This window comes from Bactrocera neohumeralis, chromosome 6 (genome assembly GCF_024586455.1).
Source record: "Bactrocera neohumeralis isolate Rockhampton chromosome 6, APGP_CSIRO_Bneo_wtdbg2-racon-allhic-juicebox.fasta_v2, whole genome shotgun sequence".
Classification (NCBI taxonomy): domain Eukaryota; kingdom Metazoa; phylum Arthropoda; class Insecta; order Diptera; family Tephritidae; genus Bactrocera; species Bactrocera neohumeralis.
In genome coordinates, this window is record NC_065923.1 from 62,735,235 (window position 1) to 62,755,495 (window position 20,261).

Genomic DNA, 20,261 nt, shown 5'->3' on the forward strand with positions numbered 1-20,261 from the left:
TAGTTGTTCTTCAAGTAAACCGGTGTAAAGTTCATTGACGCGCTGACGCTGTGGCGAAGACGACAGCTGAGACACAGACTGTTTGTCAATACAGTGTATACACATTCATATTTACATATATTCTAAGTACGGTTATAGACGCCTAATGTTTCTAAATCAAAGAAAATGAAAAAAAGTAATTTTATTACAATTTATGCAAAATCATAAATTATTATAATCCGTTTATGTTTAAAGAGTGCGTGTGCCTGAAAATTGTTTTTTTTTGTTATAACAAACAATGAACTGTTCTGTGCAAAAAATATGTATTGGAATATTATTGATGGAAAAGCTTGAAATCTGTTTAAATTATGATATAATGAAAGAAGTTTCAAAAGTGAAAGTGAAAGTGAATACATATGTACATACATATATAATTATGTTATTATAATTAAATAATATTTTTTTGATGCCCATAAAAGGTACATTTTTAGTGCTATGAAGTGCTTGTTTTTAATGAAGGACAGACGATTGATTAATATAGATACTATTTCCATTTTTTAACAAATTCTACAAAAAGAGTCGGCTTTAAAGGGCATATGTATGTAGTATGACCGCCTAAAAACAGATGATTTTATCACTTTTCGTAACGAAAACTACCGCATCAACTGTTTTAAGATCTTGAGGACATGGTTATACATAATCGTTGAATATACGCAACAAATTATGAAAATAATAATTTTTAGTGTGTTAATTGCTATTTTAAAAGTTATCAAAGAAGTCATCCACTGTTACAGTGAGTATGTACTTTACCGTTTTTCAAAATAAACAGATTATTAATATGCAAGGTATTGTCTATAAATGACCCTCGGTCGGTAACAAAAACTGAAATTAAAAAAATTGCAGATTTTGAGAAAAATTTCGACTTTTGCTTCGTTTTCGACCCGCCAAAATTACATTATTCATACATTCAAAAAACCGGAGTGCCAATATACAGAGAAACAATGCGAAATAAGCTGAAATCTGAAAGCAAAGCGATCGGTTGATTTGTCTTCTGGTTGTAACTGCAGTCAATTGGATTTTTTCGAATTTTCACATTTGCTCTTTAAACCGACAAAATAACACAGTAAATATGCCCATGAACCATTCACTTGAGATCACATCGCCAAAAAAGTACTTTACCCTAGCGAAAAAACTTAAACGTCAATTAATCACCAATTGACAGGAACATTTCTTTTATGATTTTATTGCCAAAAATACCTACTTTATCTGAATGCAAGGTACAAAATAGAGTATCTTTGTTGCACTCCAAATTTAAGGATTTTACCTATCTAAGTATCAATTATGTCAGAAATGTGTCTCCAAGCTGATGTGGGTGAAGTTTGTAACTGAACTTGAGGCTTGGGAATACATTTTTCTTTTAAATATTAACGGATTATAAAATTTGGCATTATAATTTTCCAAAGTTTTGTACAGAATATAAATGTCAAATAACATATAAGGGATTGTGAAAGATCTGAGACCTGCCATAACTCTAAATAGCCAGCCTATATTATAGTAAGTAATTATGCGTTGCCACGACAGTCTAGTCCAGTCATTATAGTAAGTTCACCTCGGAGTTCGATATACCCATTTATATGTCTGTAAATACGTGTATATATTCACACCCTAAAGTTGTCTCAAAACCTACATATGGTAGGGTATACCAGTCGGGTCTACGTAACCGGAACGGACCCGGACCGGATTTTTGATCCAGTCAATGTTATGTTATGTCTTATGTTACGTATATTTTATATGAAAAGCTATTTCGAAAACTCGCTGCTAAAATACATGGAAAAACTATTCATAGAGCAACAAATAAACATCACATACATAAATATGTATGTATGTGTGTATGTATATAAACATGTATGTATGTATGTAGTCATCATCACACAAATGGGAAACAGACATAACAATCAACACTCAAAAAATGCGAAAAAATTGAAAGAGATATGCACGCACTTTACTGAACTTCGCGCTAACGAAATTAAAATTCATACAATTTCCATGCCTGCACTTGTTCACATGTACTTACATGAATACATACTATATGTAGTATCTTAATATGTGATGTTAATAAATATTTGTCGATGATTGACATTTGAAATTTCATAAATCATGCATACAAAGTGCTTTCCAAAGGCCAAAACACTGGCAAGCACCGGCACTACACCGCTATTCAAACTGTGCGCTCGAACATTGTTTATTTACAAATGTCGTAGTTAGCCTGCAAAAACGACCTTAACATATGTATGTATGTCGTAGACAAACAAGGTAAAAATAACGTAAAATAATAATAATAAAAACAAGTTATACGTATGAATCATGTGAAAGCGTTCGATCAATATATTCGCGGAAAACTAATTTAATATACAGCTGTTCTATATGCAAAATGAATATATTCGTGGAGCTGACCTGCTTTCTTGACAAGCTACTATTGTGTAAACAAAGCAATGTCACTTTCTTAAATTGGCAAAAAGCATTTTTGCAGTATATAGGATATTCGTATATATGTGTATGCATATGTATAATATATTAATATACCTATAAGTATAATATACTCACATACATATATCAAATTTCCTTTCATTGCTTGTACGCTTGCAAATATTTGTGTCCTACCCCAATTTGCTGGCGCTGAAGGCAAGCCGGCACAAATACTCTCTAAGTAGCGTCTCTGAGGAGTAGTACCCAGGCTTTGCTGAAGCGCAATTTAAATGGCTTTTTTGCACACAATTTTCGCATTAAATGTGGGTTCGTGCTGGAGCTTCTTTATGCGATATAACCTACACTTAGAATGAGATGCAAATTGTTCGCATACTAACATATGGGCTCTCTCTTTACTACTACTCGGATATCTCCCTCTGACATCATTCCATTGTGGCGACTAGTTGCTGACGCGCTTTAAGGATAACCACATTGCCCTAGTAAGGTTCGGCTTGGTATTTTAATGTCTTCACTTGTACTTTTTGTGTGCAGAGTATGACATGCGAGTAATTGTTTGGCGCATGATGTCATCTTAAATTACACAGCTTTCACTTCGTGCTTTACAACCATTGATTCTTTTATGGGTAATAGGAGTTTATAGCATATAATCTTTGATGTGCTTGCATGTGGTTTAATAGGAAACTGGCACATTTACATACATAGTAATTACTATGAGTGGGCATGAAAAGGAATTTTATAATGATTGAGTACTGCACTAAAATCTTAGTTTCAACAAATGATCACGTAAACTCTATACAAAAAACCAACATTGGCTTGTGAAAGCTGTGAATCGAACAAGCAAGTGGTGTAAGTCAAATAGGTTGACACAATCTAATAAAGTGTGGAGGATCCATTTTGAGGTTCCCTACTTTTTTAAAGAAAAAACAAATAAACTTTTAATTTTATGAGGAATTTTATGTTTATTATCATTCGAATTATTTTATTATACTCTTACAACCAGTTGCTACAGAGTATTATAGTTTTGTTCACCTAACGGCTGTACGTATCACCTAAAACTAAGCGAGATAGATATAGGGTTATATATATATAAATGATCAGGATGCGAAAAGTTGAATACCGGTTGACTGTCTGTCTGTACGTCGGTCCGTGCAAGCTTTATCTTGAGTAAAAATTGAGATATCTCGATGAAACTATGTGGATTTCTTAGTACAAAAAAAATATGTCGAGCTCGTAGATGGGCGTAATCAGACAGCTGCCACGCCCGCAAATATCCATTAACCCAAACCATATAAAGTGCCTTAAGTAAGCACTAAATTAAGATATGAAGCTGTAATTTGTACAGGGGATCGCAGTAGCAAGAGACACCTGTTGACAAATTTTTTAAAAAAGAGAGCGTGGTCCCGCCCTCTAAAAAGTTCAATCCACTTAAGCTAACGGTACTGTTAAAAACTACTAAAAGCGCGACAAATCAATAACTAAATACGCCAGAGACATTAAATTCTACCACCGAAATGCTATGAGAGAGCCTTATGGGAGCCGGTGTGAAAAACGATGGGCGCTCATTTTTTAGTGAAATCGCATATCTCGGGACCCCACGAACCGATTTCGACAAAATTTAACACGTGGCGTTCTTCTAACATTCTTATGTCACTTTGTGAAAATGGACGAAATCGGACAACAACCATGCCCACTTCCCATATAGCACAATTCTAAATTCCACTTGATACGCTCAGTTTGCAGTCTCTCAGTTTCTCACCGGTTCATAGAAATTGCAGATGCTTGAGAGGACATTTTAGCGCAAGATTTCGTCATAAGTGCTGTCGAGTGGTTTGAACTGATGGACAATCGGTAGTCTCCAACGCTTGATGAACCAAAAACAGCTATAGATAGCCTCTAAAAAGATTATATCATTTCTACAGTTCGCGCATTTCGTTTAGACGAATGTATTTTTTAATTTCTAGCACTAAAAATACAAACAAAAAAACCTCTTACAACTAATTCAATACACATTTTATTATTAAACAAAAAAAGAGTTTCGAATATGATTGTGTTTTTGCTAATATAATAGTGATATTACAATATACAGGAGCGAATTTCGTGTAGCCGAATACTTAATAATACTAAATAGAGACAAAATTAAAAAAAGTTAGTACATAATTAATTTTTTATTTTGCCTCCATTACATTTTATTAAATCGAAAATGAGATTTGTCTGCGTGCAGGCCATTTCATCAAGTATATATTCTGAAGATAAAACTTCAAATCAGTGAATGGAACATCGCGAGTTGTGGATAGCTGCGTTATCCTGTTGGAAAATTGGTTCTTGTTTATGGCAGTCCTCGAAAAATGAGATTAATTCTGCTTACAACATGTACGTGTACTGTATACTGAATCTACCATAATAAGAAAAGCGTGCCCAAATCATGACACTTCCACCAACCTTGGTTCCTTGCTCAACCTTGGTTCCTCCATTTCATATGCGTTTTGCTAACTGTTTTGTCAGCGCCGGAGCTTTAGCATGCTTTTTATAAACAACGTTTAAAATTTCTGAAGACGACGTTTTTTAATACGCTATAATTTGTGAAGCGGTAAGTTTTTTTTGACAGGTCCTTAAATTGACCTTTTTGGCGCTTTGTAATTTTTTGTTACTTTTGATTTTTTTCTTCTGGCCATAATTCTTGCCCAATATTAATAATTTCTGATAACTTTCTCAGATCTGTGTGTTTTTAAAGCAATTTGCACATTACTCAAGCCGTTTTCTTTATGCGCCGTTTATAGCAGCTTGCTCTTCATTTAACTTTTTCATGTTTTTAAAGCAATTTGCACATTACTCAAGCCGTTTTCTTTATGCGCCGTTATAGCAGCTTGCTCTTCATTTGACAAGTAGGGTCCCTTCGGCATGACTTTAAGGGTTATAAAAAAACAATAACTTAGATGATTTCAATAAATCCATGCCATCTTTTAAGATTTTTCCTAAAATATACAATTTAGCTGTTTATTTCTACATAAAATGACTTCTACCACCTTTTCGGCTAAACAAAATTGATCAGATGATATATCTTTGATTAAATCAATTAATCTTACGCAAATACTTGAGCTAATAACTTGTCAAACTCCATATCATTTCATCATTAAGTTAGCATAAATAATTTGTATATTACTAAACATTTTACAAATATTTTTATGTAGGAATAATGGCGATAAATCTTATCTAAAATACTGTGCCTTTTAACAGGTTGCGATGAAATGAAAATAACGTAATAATACAAATATGTATTAATTTTGTATATCCCTTGTAGGAAATCAAATGTATTTTGACAGTTGTCTTAAATAAATCTAAACAATTAACATTTCTTTCATATGCTCTTGTGTTATAAAGAAATTTAACTGAAATATTTTAATATCTATTTTTAGCATATTAAATACTAAGGATAATAAGGAGTTTTTTCTTACACGATTGAGTTAGTTTTTGTCTAAATGTGATTTGTATATTTGGAGAATCTACTGTTAAAACTACTTATTAATCTAACGTAACCTCGCAACTTATTAAAATATTTAAGACAATATCCTATTGAAAAATATGCCGAAATTGTTTCCTCACAAAAAGATCTCGCTAGTTATTGTTCGTTGTCAGAGATTATAATAGTTAGTGCTAGTAAATTCTTTAAAAAGAAAAGGTTACTGCTTCACATTTTGTTGTATTTAACAGTACTTGCCTTATTATCCTTCAATTCCTCACCAAACTGTTGTTTTCTGTGCTTATAACACCATTTCTTTCAATATATTTCATCTTCTACTTCTAACTTTTTTACCTACAGGGTACGTAAGTACTCTTCTGTTCTCTATTAAATATTGCAACAACAACCTGTGTTTTTAACAGAAATAAATTTACGAACAAGAATGTATACAAGTGTAAGAATCCCTCTTTAATAGATGACGTTGGGCGCGCAGCATATGTTCATTCCTTTCGAGTTGCCTATAAATAGGCGACCTAAAGAATTCACTTTATGAGCTGCTGCATTCTATTATTAACTGCGGAGTATGAAGCCCCAAAGTATCACTGCATATACTCCTATGTATGTATGTATGTATATGCTTATATTCTAAGCTGTGTGTTTAACATTAATATAAATTATAAACAAATGAGAAAGTAAGGCATATATACTTGTATATACATATGTATATGTATATGGATATACATAGTAGCCCATATATTTACCATCAGAAAGTCATAAAGGGTGGTGAGGTAGGCTCCAAAGAAAGTGTGTCAGAAATGTATGCTAGGAATGACATGAATGTCGGCGCGTAGAACTGTCAATTAACAGATGAACGGACGATTAGTATGGCTGGATGAATATTTAAATACCTAGATGATTGGTGTATTTAATCAACACACAGTGTGTGGCATGCGGTATTCCGTTGTGGGTTGGCTGGTGTAATAAAGTGGCAACAAATTAGGGGAATATATATGGTATATAAAGTTATACATATGACTCTTCATGAGTGAATAGCAAAGGCAAAGCAATAAAACCACTTTTGGAAATCATCAATATCTCCAGCTTGTTTGTTAGTTTAGCATAGATATACATAAATACATATGTATATGAACAAATGTTCAGGATGACGAGAAAAGTTGAAATTCGAGTGACTGTCTGACTGTCCGTCCGTTCGTGCAAGCGGTAACTTGAATACAAATTGAGATATCTTGATGAAACTTGGTATACGGATCCTTTAGTACAAAAAAAAAATAATTAGTTATAAAGTGCCATAACTTAGCACTAAATTAATATATAGAACGGTAATTTCGCACAGTTGCAAGGGACACTTTTAGGAAAAAAGTTTTGAAAAAGTGGTCGTGGTCCCGCCCTATAATAGGTATCTTCTAAACCACTTAAGCTTCAACAACCAAATTCACCTAGCATCAATATTATATTAACCCCTAGCTACAGTGTGGAAATGGATGAAATCGGAAGATAACCTCGCTCACTTCCCATATAACGGTACTGTTGAAAGCTACTAAAAGCGCAATAAATAAGTAACTAAATACGCCAGAGACATTAAATTTTACACCCGAGATGGTATGACAGGGCTTTATTGGAACCGGTGTGAAAATTGGACGATAAACGTAGCACCGTCCACTTTTCGGTGAAGTCACATATCTCTGGACCCGATTTCGACTAAATTTAGTGCGCGTCATTCTTTTCATCTTCTTATATCATGGTGTAAAAAAGGGCGGACATTTAAACAAGTATAACCCATATAACACAGTTTTATTTTCCGTTTGATTTTTTTACTTTCCAGTGTATCAATATAACGGGATAAAACCTTATACTAATAATTCCTGTAAAGTATTCCACATTATGACCAAAAATTTCCCCAATCCTACCAAAACTGTTCAAGCCCCTAGGTACCGAATATTTGGACTCCGGTGTCTTTAGTTGACTTTTGACCGAAAATATCGGTCAATGTATGAGATATACAATTGAAAATCAAAGATAATCTGTTCCTGACAATAGTAACTCTGTGTAAGAAAAATGGGTTGAATCGGGCAATATTTGCTTGGCTTATCGACCAATATTTGAGTTATCTCAATAAAATGAGAGAACGTGTTTTACTCATAACAGTATGTATTTGTGTCTGAAATGGATAAAATTGGGCGAAAGCTTGATCAATATCATGATTTTCGAACATCTGGCTGACTTTAATCGAAGTGATTGGGATTGTATATACTATAATCAAATGTGGCATCATAATAGTTATAGAGAAAATCGGGTCTATACTTCCCCAACATATACTATATATAATGATTTTTCTAACAATTCCTGCAAGTTGCAAGAGTATATAATGACCGGTTTCTCCCGAACTTAGCCTTTTCTTACTTGCTTAAATGTCTCTTACTCTAGAGAAAGTAAAGTTCAAATATAAACCAGGTTGTTCAGCATTTCGTATTTAATTCCACTGGGACTCAAAAAATCTAGGAAAGCTAAAAAGTTTGAAAATATAGGAAAGCCTGAAATTCAACTTCATTTCTCTGCAATATATATTTGATACATTCTTCAATAAACCAAGTTGCAGGTACTCCCATCCAGTATCCCACAAGTAAAACACTATTGGTATTATATAATATGGGAAAAAAATTCTATATGTAGTATCGAAACTTGAGTGTTTGTTAGGGTTGAAGCTAATATTTTAACGTGTTTCTCTCGAAATTACAATTTCCGAATCGGATGATGCTATCATTCGGATATTATCGCGCATATTCACTAAAATTGCAAAAAAAAAAAAAATAAAATACTAAAAGAACCTCCAAATCAGGCAATTCATTTCATGGAACACTTTTTCTCTATCATTTGGCCAGCGCTGGCCGGTTCTGAGCTATTGTTTTTTTTTACATCCAGCCTTATTTAAATGGTTCGAAATGATTTTTTGTATAAAGCTTAAACTCGACTATTGACCTTCCAGGCATCCAAATATACGGAACGGAAACGACGAAACCAGAATCGCTCGTAATTGGCAGTGTCATGATCTAAACACTATTCACATTTTCAGCTATCTGCCTTGCGTTTTCGTCTTTATCGAAGAAAAACTGTAAAATGTGGTGTATTTTTTTAGCTGGTGTCCATCTTTGACGCCTTCCTTTTTGAGGGACATTAACTTAACTTCTTAAAATAAGCTTTTAATTAAGTTAATTTAGTTATAACCGAAAGCTTATGCCATTTTGCCCTGTTCTTCTTAAATTAAAAAAAAAAAAAACAGTCGCACTTCTTGGATCTTTCTTTATTATTATTTTATCTATGTACATCTGCTTCTGTTTTGGGCAAAGAAGGAAAAATCATACATTAATTTGTCTTATAAATTTGTAAGCACTGTGTATAGTATATTCATACATGTGCGTACATATACATATATGTATGTACCTTTATGGGACAGCGAATGTATAAATAACTGTGTTTATATTGATATAAAGATAAGATAAAATGTAAAAAATAAATGTGCGAATAAATCTCACTTCTGAATTTTTGCGGAAACGTAAATATTTATTTACACAAACATATGGGCATTTGGCATTGCTCATTTGTAATATTCATATTGGTTTCATACATTTGTATCAAAGAATAAATACTGTACATAAATTTCGTCAAAATGCAGCATTTCTGCTTTAACCATAAGTCGTAACGTTTTATAAAAAATGTCGAATCATTGAACTTAAGAATGCTTACATTACTGGGTTGCCCCACCCTATCACTGTTTACAATGACTTCTTGAATATTCCACGAATTGCAGAATCAACAAATAACTACAAATTGTTGACATATGGACATCGCTATATCAAACGAAATTTTAAAATATTTATTGAAGAATTATAAACACAAATTTCGGCACGCCTTCTTTAAAATATTAACGATGTCATAAAAGTGGTTTCCGAGAAATTCTGTGATAAATAATCAATCACCGATAAAGTGTGTGGATAAAGTAAGATTTTTTTGAGATCTTGTTGAAAAAAAAGACACCAGAAGGATGTACAGCAGGGTGGGCCCAAAAACGAATGTTTTTCGCGTGGTACTCTGAAAAATAGGTTGATAACTATATACCTTTAAGAAAGTCTCTCCAAATATGAGCCCTACAGTTTTCTATTTACTTCTTATCATCAAGTAGAACAAGAAGGAAGCGCTAAGTTCGGGTGCAACCGAATATTTTAAACTCTTGCAACATAGCAAGAATCAAAGCCAAGGAAATACCTTAAGGTGTAAAACGTCAACCAGAGGATCGAAATTCAAGCAATTTTATAAATACACTAGTGGATCCGGCCACGCGTTGTTGTGGTATACATTTTATACTATTATTCATATAATAAACTATTCAACACAGTGAAAATTTTATTTACGAATAAAGGTGAAAACATTTTTCTCGGTATAAGAATCCAAGGGATTGTACTTGAGGTTTAATTTTGAATATGTTCATACAAATAAATTTTATTGGAAAAAGTAAAGAATTTAAGGCTGCCTTCTCAATGTCTGGTTACCAGCCTTTCTGTCTAGTTAATAGAGTTGTCCGCTTAATAGAGCATCAATTACTATCCTATCTTCTAAGTTGGTTAGAACTGTACATAGTGTGTTAAATTTTACTAAAATCGCTTCAATAGTTTAGGAGTCCATCGCGGACAAACAACGTGACACGTACTTTTTATATATGTATAAAGATAAAGATATACTATATAATACTCATATACGGACAAACACATAAAACGAAAGTCACTATACATTGTATGTATGTATGTAGTATATGGGAGATGAGATAGTATCGACCGGATTTTATCTATACTATTATCATGTCAAATACTAAAAAATTTTCCCTGGGATTCATTTAGGTATCTCACATATAATTACCAATATATGTATGTACATATATGGAGTAAAGTCAATCGGATGTTCCAAAATCCTGATGTTAGTTATATGAGAGCTAGGTCAAGTTTTCGCTCAAATTTATCCATTTTCGGCACAAGGATGCACTGTGATGAGTAAAACATGTTCTTTAATTTTCATTGAGATAACCCACACTTTTGACCGATATATGCGGTATAAAGTCACCGGGAAGTTCGAAAATTTTTACATTAGGTTTATGTGGGCTTAGGGAAATATTGACCCGATTCAACCCATTTTTAACATACAGACATATCATTATAAGAGAAAGATTATCCCTTAATTTCAGTTATATATATCACACATTGACCGACATTTTCGATCAAAAGTCAACTATAGGTACCGGGGCCTAAATATTCGCTATCTAGGGGCTATAAAGTGGCACACACTAAAACCATTATCCCGTTATATTAATTGCTTCTTGATTTGTGTACTGGAAACTGAACGAATAAAATGGAATTTAAAATTGTGCTATATGGGAAGTAGGCGTGGTTGTTGTCCGATTTAGGCCATTTTCACAATGTGACATTAGAATGTTAGAAGAATGCCACGTATCAAATTTTGACGATCGGTTCATTGGGTCCCGAGATATGGGCTTTCACCAAAAAGTGAGAGTACCACGCACATCGTGCAAGTTTCATACCGGCTCCCATAAGGCTCTCTCATACCATCTCGTATTTAATTATTGATTTATCACGCTTTTAGTAGTTTTTAACAGTACCGTTATGGCACTTTATATGTTTTCGGCTAATGGCGATTTGTGGGCGTGGCAGTTGTCCGATTACGCCCACCTACGAACTTGAAATTTTTTTTGTACTAAGGAACCCACATACCAAGTTTCATCGAGATATCTCAATTTTTACTCAAGTTACAGCTTGCACGGACGGACGGACAGACAGACAGTCAACCGGATTTCAACTTTTCTCGTCATCTTGATCATTTATATAAGTATGTATACATCTATCGATTAGTTTTAGGTGATACGTACAACCGTTAGGTGAACAAAACTATAATACTCTGCAGCAACTGGTTTAAGATTAGAAAAAATCATATCTCGCTTTTAAGAAAAAATATCTTCTTTTAAAAAATTTGAAATGAAATGTCTTACAGAAAAATTTTCGTAAACCTAACTGTTTAAAAAATATTAACGATGGAAGTTTGAGTCTTTTTTTTCCCTTTTAAATTTTATAACCCATCATAATGTCCTTAATTACTATGCCAAATATGACCGTGATCTGTCAACCAGTTTGTCTACAGCAGCTGCTTATGTTGGTACACCAGTAGTGCATTGCGGTTTTTGCAATGGATAAACGTATCGAGCAAAGAAGTTGTCTAAAATTTTGTATTTCTAACCAAATTTCGTGTGCGGAATCGTTGCGAATGTTGGAATAGGCTTACGGTGATTCAAAACACACAAGCTTAATAGTGATACAAAGCCTTCAAAAACGGTCGAAAGATCGTTGAAGACATGCTTCGTTCCGAACGACCTTCGACCTCTTCAACTGATGAAAATATTAAATGTCAGGCAAGTGTTAGAGAGATGGCAAGAGAGCCAAAGAGAGCGAGTCCGTTGGAATGGTTTTGGTGCGTTCTTGCTCGATTCGTCCCGATATTTTTTTCAAAAAGAGTACGATTGTGATCGAATTTAAAGCCAAAAACGCAATGAATACCATCGACCAAACACCTTATTCACCAGATTTGGCTCCGTGCGATTTTTTCTTGTTCCTCAATTGCCACTCCGTGGAATCCGTTTTCAGTCGATCGAAGAGATAAAACAAAATTCGCTGAAAGAGCTGAAGGCGGTCTTCGCAGTATTTCGAGGACTGGAAAAATCGGTGGCAAAAATGTATTACGTCTGGTGGGGATTACTATACTATAAGGCGACAAAATAAATATTTATGAATAATTAAATATTTTGTGTTTTATCTACAATTTCCGGGTACTTTTTTGTTCCAATGTGTATTTGTAAAAAAAAAAAATGAAAAAACTGCCGTGATCGAGTTCTAAACACAAAATGATTCACACAACTTCGGTTACATGTTATTCAAGCTAATGGGGTGATACAACTACTTCAATAGTTCGAAACCGAAGTTTTCCGACTAAACTTAAATTAAGCAGAAAGACATTACTCTTGCACATATTATAAGCAAATAGCACGATTAATTTCTATATGTGTATGTGTGTATATACGAGTAATTCTGATTATTAAATGTATGGAAACATAAAATCCTAGATTATTATCTTTATAATCTCGCAACATGTTGCTACTGAGTATAATAGTTTTATTCAGATAACGGTTGTTTTTCTAATGTATTTGCGACCTGATGAAACGTAATTTTCTAAATTTTAGTGAGTGAGTTTTTTCGGAAAATTATTTTCGTTCTTCTATATGACGGAATCTTTTAGGCGCAAATACTTATGCATAGGTCTCTATGTAAGTTACTTACGTACATATGTATGTATGTATGTTGATAAACCACATAAACAACCTTAATACTATTTATTTTTCTTTGGTTATTTTGGTTCCGGTCAAAATTAACCCTTTCTACTTGGAATTCCTATATTTATATATAAACCATATACATATACATATGTATGTATATTTTTTTGCAAAGATAAACAAAACACACTTATTTGCAATAAGCCAACTACTCTACTAAAAGTAAAAAATGCACTCTTATCTAAATTCATACGCGCTCATTACGCATTCGCTCCATAGTTGCCAACTTGGTAATTTATGCGTTTTAATATTTTAAAACATGAAACATATTAGCGTCTGGTGACTTATTTTTTGGCTTTACACGTTTTTTAATAGATTCAATTATAAAAAATGTTCCAATACTGGTCATCAGACAAAAAGCAACATTGAATCATCGATAATATATTTCCATAGATGGATAGTAATTATAATCGTTTTTTTAACAAAAACACCATCTATTTCAATAACATATTGTATGAAAACTAAATTAGGCTAACTTCATCAAATGAATTTCTTTACGGATTCTTGACACTTTGGCGAGTTGTTAATAATTACACAGGTCAACAAAAAAAATATTTTTTTTTGGGTTTCTGTTCTAATGCTTTGATTCTGATTCTAGACATTGAAAAACACTTAAATATTAATCTTTAGTTCTTTAAGTTTGCTTTTGGCTGATCTACATCGATAAGTATATTTGGGGTTTAATACGAGAGAGCTCATATGAGCATAAAAGAAATACAAAAAATATGCACTTTTAGACAGTAATTTCTTGTTATTTTACATTTATATATTATTGTTTATCACACATCTTGAATAAAAACGACTCTTGTATCTAAAAAAAAGTTTTCTAATTATAATCTATAGTGAAATTGTATAAAAAATATAAAAATTAGTCATTTCTGCTTAAAAATCGAAAAATTGCTCTAATTTCTACGAAAGCAAACTTTAACCGGAAAAATAATGTTTTTCGTTATTTTTGTCATAGGAGAAACTAAAATTTAACATGTAGATGTCAGACCCTAAAATCGTGTTGACCTGTGTTATAATATATGTATTATTACCTTAGTATATTGGGTTCTAAACTGTCAACAGCTTATTGAAAAAACACGTTCAACACAGAAAATTTATTTTCTTTTGATATTACAAATACATTATCTTTTTATAAATACACATACATTATATATAAACATACCACCTAGGCAATGTAGTTTAATTCAATACAAACATGTAGTGCTTTTGTGTAATAAAACGCTTTTCCAAGTTTTGGAGCTTTTTGTAATTCAAAATATGGCAGCACTAACACACGCTCTCTTTCATATTGCCTGAGTAGAATAGCGCACAGTGGTTCGGAGTGCAGTAAATTAAAAGTATTTTCTCATCTAATCTAATAAGACAAGTTATAATTTATTTTCAATAAAGGATAAAGTAAAAAAATATGACAGTAAGGGCAAACATATATTTTTAAAGAAAAAGTTAAAAATATAAAAAATGCAGTCACAATTTAGGCTGTAAGGAAAAACGAAAAAAATAGCTAATGCATGGTTACGGTACCATTTTCGATTTAAGCTGTGCTCACTTGCCAAAAAACTAACTTGTTAAAGCAATAACGAGGTTATATGATTGAATTCAAAACAGAAGAGTGTTTCGATACTTAATTAAAATGGTACAAACTTTTACAATTTTATATGGTTGATTGGTTGAAAAGAGGAGGTGTCTAGGGGAGCGCCTGGCCTAAGGTGACCACACTTAAACCATTATACTCTCAGTCTATTATGCTCCCAAGTTGTAGCCAATTAAGCTCTGCAATTGTTGTTTTCAACAACTCTTTTTATTTGATAACATATCCTATGATGTTCACTAAAATGTTGTTTAATTCCCACTTGCCTAAGAAGGAAGCTCTTTAGTTTGATCACCATCAACACTACTCCAAAGTGCTGCATGTGTTGCTGGTGTCCCAAGATCTGATGTGTTCCTCTAGAATACATTTGAATTTTTTATACTTTCGATTATTTCTATCTATTTGTGTTTTTTTTTGTTTCTAGTACTGTGTTGTTGGATTCGCTATTCTCAAATCTCAACGAATCAAAATAAATTTTATTATAAGATATTAATTTTCATAAATCATAGTTATTTGATTTTTGTCAATATTATATAATTTTGGTTTTTAATAAACATTACTTTAAAGCGATGAAGTTATTAGCTAAAAAAGTAGTTTTGATATATTGTTTATAAATTGTATGTCTACACTAGATGGTGGGGTCAACTTATTTAAATTTCTCCTGATTAAAATTAAAGTAGTGTTTGTGCGAGTGAATAACCGAAAAATTAATTTAACAATATATTTAAATTTTTTTTAAATCATTGCTTTACCACTGTGCGTGTCGTTTAACGCACTCACCGATAGCAAGCTAAAATGTACGCTAGAGCGTTCAGTGTTACAGTGGCAGTCAAAAGCGTCACACGGATATGGTTTTTTGTGTACTGCACGTGAGTGGGTGGTAAGAAACCGCTTAGTTTTCGTTGACGTATTCATCGCGCGATTGAAACGTGACTTTTGAAAGTTCAAAACTATTAGATATACATATCTACATATATTTGTGTGTTTATAAGCTCATATGTGCATTTGTGTGTGGAATTCATTCACGTTTTACGCGAAAAAAATTGATTAAAAGATACAGTGTGCTGAACACTTTATTATGTTTATTGACCGAGCTGTGGGAGATGTGCGTGTGCGTGGGATTCCACCGAAAAAGTGTTAATAAATCAGCGACTGATTAAAAACATGCACTGTGCAATGAATTTCTTTTCGAAATTCCACTAAATTGGAAAGAAATGTGGGTGATGTTTGGTTTTAAATACAAGGATTTAATATTTTTATTGATGAAAACACAAAAACTTAAACAAATAAAATGTTTTAAGCATTACTAAAAATTTTTTATACATTAAGAAAAAATTTATATGTGTGGATTTAATGTTTGTCACGTTTTCTAGTCAGTTTCATCAGTCGTTGCATTAACAATTTTTTTTTCAAAGTTTTCACATAAAATTAAAAAATCCCATAATATTTCACATAAATAGCGGGCAATTAGAGCATTAATTGAGCTTTCGCGAAATTCATTTAGTTTTTATTATAGTTTGCAAGAATCAAGAATCAAGTGCAAATATAGTAGATGAAGTCTTGCTGATGTTAAGTTTCAAAGCTGGTCAATCGGAAGATTGCACGTTTAAAAAAACATAAAAAGAATTAGTGAAAATACTATTACACCCACTTGTATCAGTGAAGCAACTTCGGTCAACGAAAAATCTGCTAGCCCTCTGATTTCCTTTTCAGTTTCTCTATATTCAGCTAGAAGCCACCTTTTCAACCCGCTGGCTCGATTAGCTGAATCAAAAAAACTGCGAGTGATATAGTTAAGACAAAAATACAAAATGGAATAATCGTCGCTATCTTTCAAACTACTTTAAAAATTGGCTCTCGGCAAAACTTTTAACTAATTGTTCAATGTCCAAGGAGAAGTTCCATCAAGGAAATTCAATAATACATCTTTTGAGGAAAAGTGGTTCATAGATTACAGAATTTTAGAAAAGCTTTCAAAGCGTGAATTTTTTTATCTGTCACTAAGTAAGACTTGATGCAATATTTACTGTTTTGCAAAAATATCTAAATCGGAAGTTAACAAGGAAAATTATTATACTAAATGTATAAACAAATCATATCAGCATATAGAGTCTAATGAGTAAAAATTAAACCTTATTCGACACTGCAGTAGATTGGATAAGGAAAACCGTTTTTCTCTTATTCTATCAATTAAATAATGTTTTAAGCACTCTAAAGTGTATTTTTAACAAAAACAAAGCATATTTTTGGAAATTGTGGATTTTAAACAATAGTTGAAATAGATTTAAATGTGACGGACATGCTCAATTTATCCATATGGGCATTTTCACGGTAACGGACGCGACATTCGTACGCTTTTAAGTGCGTCCAAAACAAAGAAGACAAAGGAAAAGTTTATATATATTTACATTGTTTTGAAGGGCTGACGCAGTACTAGATTTTAATATATACGGGAAGGTTCTACTACAAATAAGTACGTAGTTATAAGCAATTATAAAGTGATACGGACGCGACAAAAAATAGAAGTTTTTTTGAGGCGCATTCAGAAATATACAAAATTCAGCAAATTAAGGATTTATATATATATAAAAATATATATATTAATAAATGCGAATAGACGACTGTTATTCGTAGGTTTATGAAATATGTTAATTTTCCCTTAGTTTTTTTTAATTGAGTATAGAAGAAATACGGACGCGACATAACGGACGCGACAAAATCTTCCAAGAACAAAGAAATACATTTTTTTCATTATAACACTTCAATTTTATTGAAAATTAAGCAAAACAATAACGTAAATTAAAAATTCAAGTAACATTTTAGTAAAAATGACTTAAAAAATTAAGAAGAAAGTTATTAGTTTTTAGTATGGCGGTCCAAGCAACTTCAATAAATTTACTGTCGAAATATGAAAACCAATGCAAACTCTTAACTCCTTTGATATTTGGAATATTTTGCCATAACTCTGACAGTTGATTACAAAAACTATCAATTTGTGTTCCAGAGATATACAAAATGTTAACTCCATGAATGTTGTTCTTAGCACATTCATAGAAGCATGAATAATCACCGAGAACAATATTTTTTGCTTTAACGATTTGCCAGACGTTTTCGTTTCGGCACCTATTCCGTCTACTGCACCTTTGCCATGTGAAGTGGCAAAAAAATTCCACTCTAAGATTTCGCGTGGGTCAATCTATCACTGATAACAGCAAAAGACTTGGTTTCACCAAGGACCCAAGCTACGCACGTAAACACTGTTACTTGGCTATAACTAAAGTGGGCATCTTGAACTTCGTTTTGGAATGTCAAACGATAATTTTCAGCAAAATCAACTTGCATAACAATTTCATTAGCTGCTACATTTTTTTTTTTAGTTTCAAAGTAATTTTGTTGGTGACATTTAACAAAACAATGCATTTTAAAAGCTGGTAGCTGAATCTCTATATCATGAATTAAGTCGATTAATGGACCAATAGTGTAGTTTAAAGTTATGTGATCCACCATACTCCACTGTTCCATTTGATTTGCGTATTAAATTTATTAATAAACTGTATTGGAACTAGATCGTCTTTAATATCGCGTACACAGCTGTCCCAATTATTAGCCATGCACTTTTCATTCATAACGTCGCAGCAAACTGATGTAAGAAATAATTCAGCTTTGGCAGGAATCTGCGGTATAATCTTTGCACAGCCTTCTAGTAGAAAAATAAAATTTGCATGGTACTTACAGACACACATATTGTGTCGTAAATTATTGATTAACTGAATGTAAGTTGGCTTAGAACGAATAAAAATAGTTTTGCAGACTTTTTCTTCGGTATATTCGGCTTTGAAAAGTTGATATGCTTCTGTTAAGGTCATAAGCATAAAACGTTTTGAGGCTACTTTCCCATTGATTATCATTGTATCCTTTCTCCCAGGAGCTTGAACGCTGATTCCATCTTGCAAAAAGAATTGTTCAATTAATTTTTCGCGCATCTGGCTTTTTGATGACTTGGTTGTATTTTCATTCATCGTTTCTGTTGGCTTAATATATTTATTGCATAAAGATTTGAGGATAGCTATTTTTCTATTCAGGTTTTTAGGTAGCGCAGCCTCAACTTTTTTAATTGCTTTTCTTATCGTTTGTTTACAGCTGTAAATTTCGCAATTCAAATTGTCAATATTATTTATGCTCTTTTTTTGCCGCAAAACTTGCTGTCTAACACGGTCCTTTTCTTTCTTCTTTTCTAATAAATTGCAATCACTTTTCAATTTTTGCGATAATCTTTTTCGGTACTCTTGCTTTCGTTTTGCTTCTTTCTTCTTGTATTCCTGCCTTTTCTCGACGTTTTCTTTCATTTTCTCTCTATACTTCATTGTTATTGCTTTTCTTGTTTCTTTTGCCGTTTTTGCCATCAATAAAATTTTAATTTTATGCAATTTCTACAACTTTATTTAATATTTAAGGTTTACGGTAACGGACGCGACGAATTTCAAACACCAATAAATTTTTTTAATCGTTTTTGCCGAGAGCCAATTATTACTTTTTTTAAGTGAAATGATGTATCTGCTTTTAGTCTGAAAGCAATTTACACTTCAACACTTTGTTCACTAATGAGAACAATAAATGCTGTTTTTCGGTAACGGACGCGACATACGAATATAAGCAGAAGCAAACACAAAAAACTACCGTTATTCGATCTCCACTCAGTCTGTCTGCTTGTTGAACATTATGTTACTATCAGCAGAAGATTTTTAAATTATAAAAACATCATAGTATTACTTTGAATTAGGGAATATAACAAGGAAAAACGTTGGTATATTTGGTCAAAAAAGTCAGATTTTTGTAAATTTTGTGTATTCGTTGTATATTTCAGCTCAAAATTAGAAGAAAATAAAAATTCCTTTATATTTATAAAATAAACACATTTGAGATTTATTATTCATCAACAGAAAGTTTTCAGGAACTGTTTGAATTTTGCACGCGTGGTGGACCTTTTTGTGAAAATGCCCATATATAAAATCAAACTCCACTTATGCAACAAAAAAAATTAAGTAAATAATGTAAAAGCTCTGTTAAAAATTATCAATAAAAGCCGATCAATAAACACTTAAAATATACTTTTACAAATATGTTTATGTGAATTCTTCCAATGCTTGGAATAGCGCTCGTGTAGAAAACAAGTGATGTGTGAAAAGAATTCGAAATAATTCAAATGCAAAGCAGCGGAGCATTTTTTGTTGTTAAATTTTTCTAATGCTAATTAACATTTACTAAGTGTCATGTTTCAG

General features: G+C 32.4%; 1 protein-coding gene across 5 annotated transcripts in view; it reads left to right on the forward strand.

Moving 5' to 3' along the window:
• The first annotated feature begins 10 nt into the window (after positions 1-10).
• Positions 11-20,261, forward strand: part of LOC126763200 (uncharacterized) — a 63,765-nt gene continuing 43,514 nt past the window's right edge. Inside the window, exon 1 of one of the 5 annotated variants that reach the window (XM_050480498.1) lies at positions 11-175. The gene's annotated coding sequence lies outside the window, so the exon portion shown is untranslated. The other 4 variants (XM_050480501.1, XM_050480499.1, XM_050480503.1 and 1 more) reach the window with 4 other exon arrangements.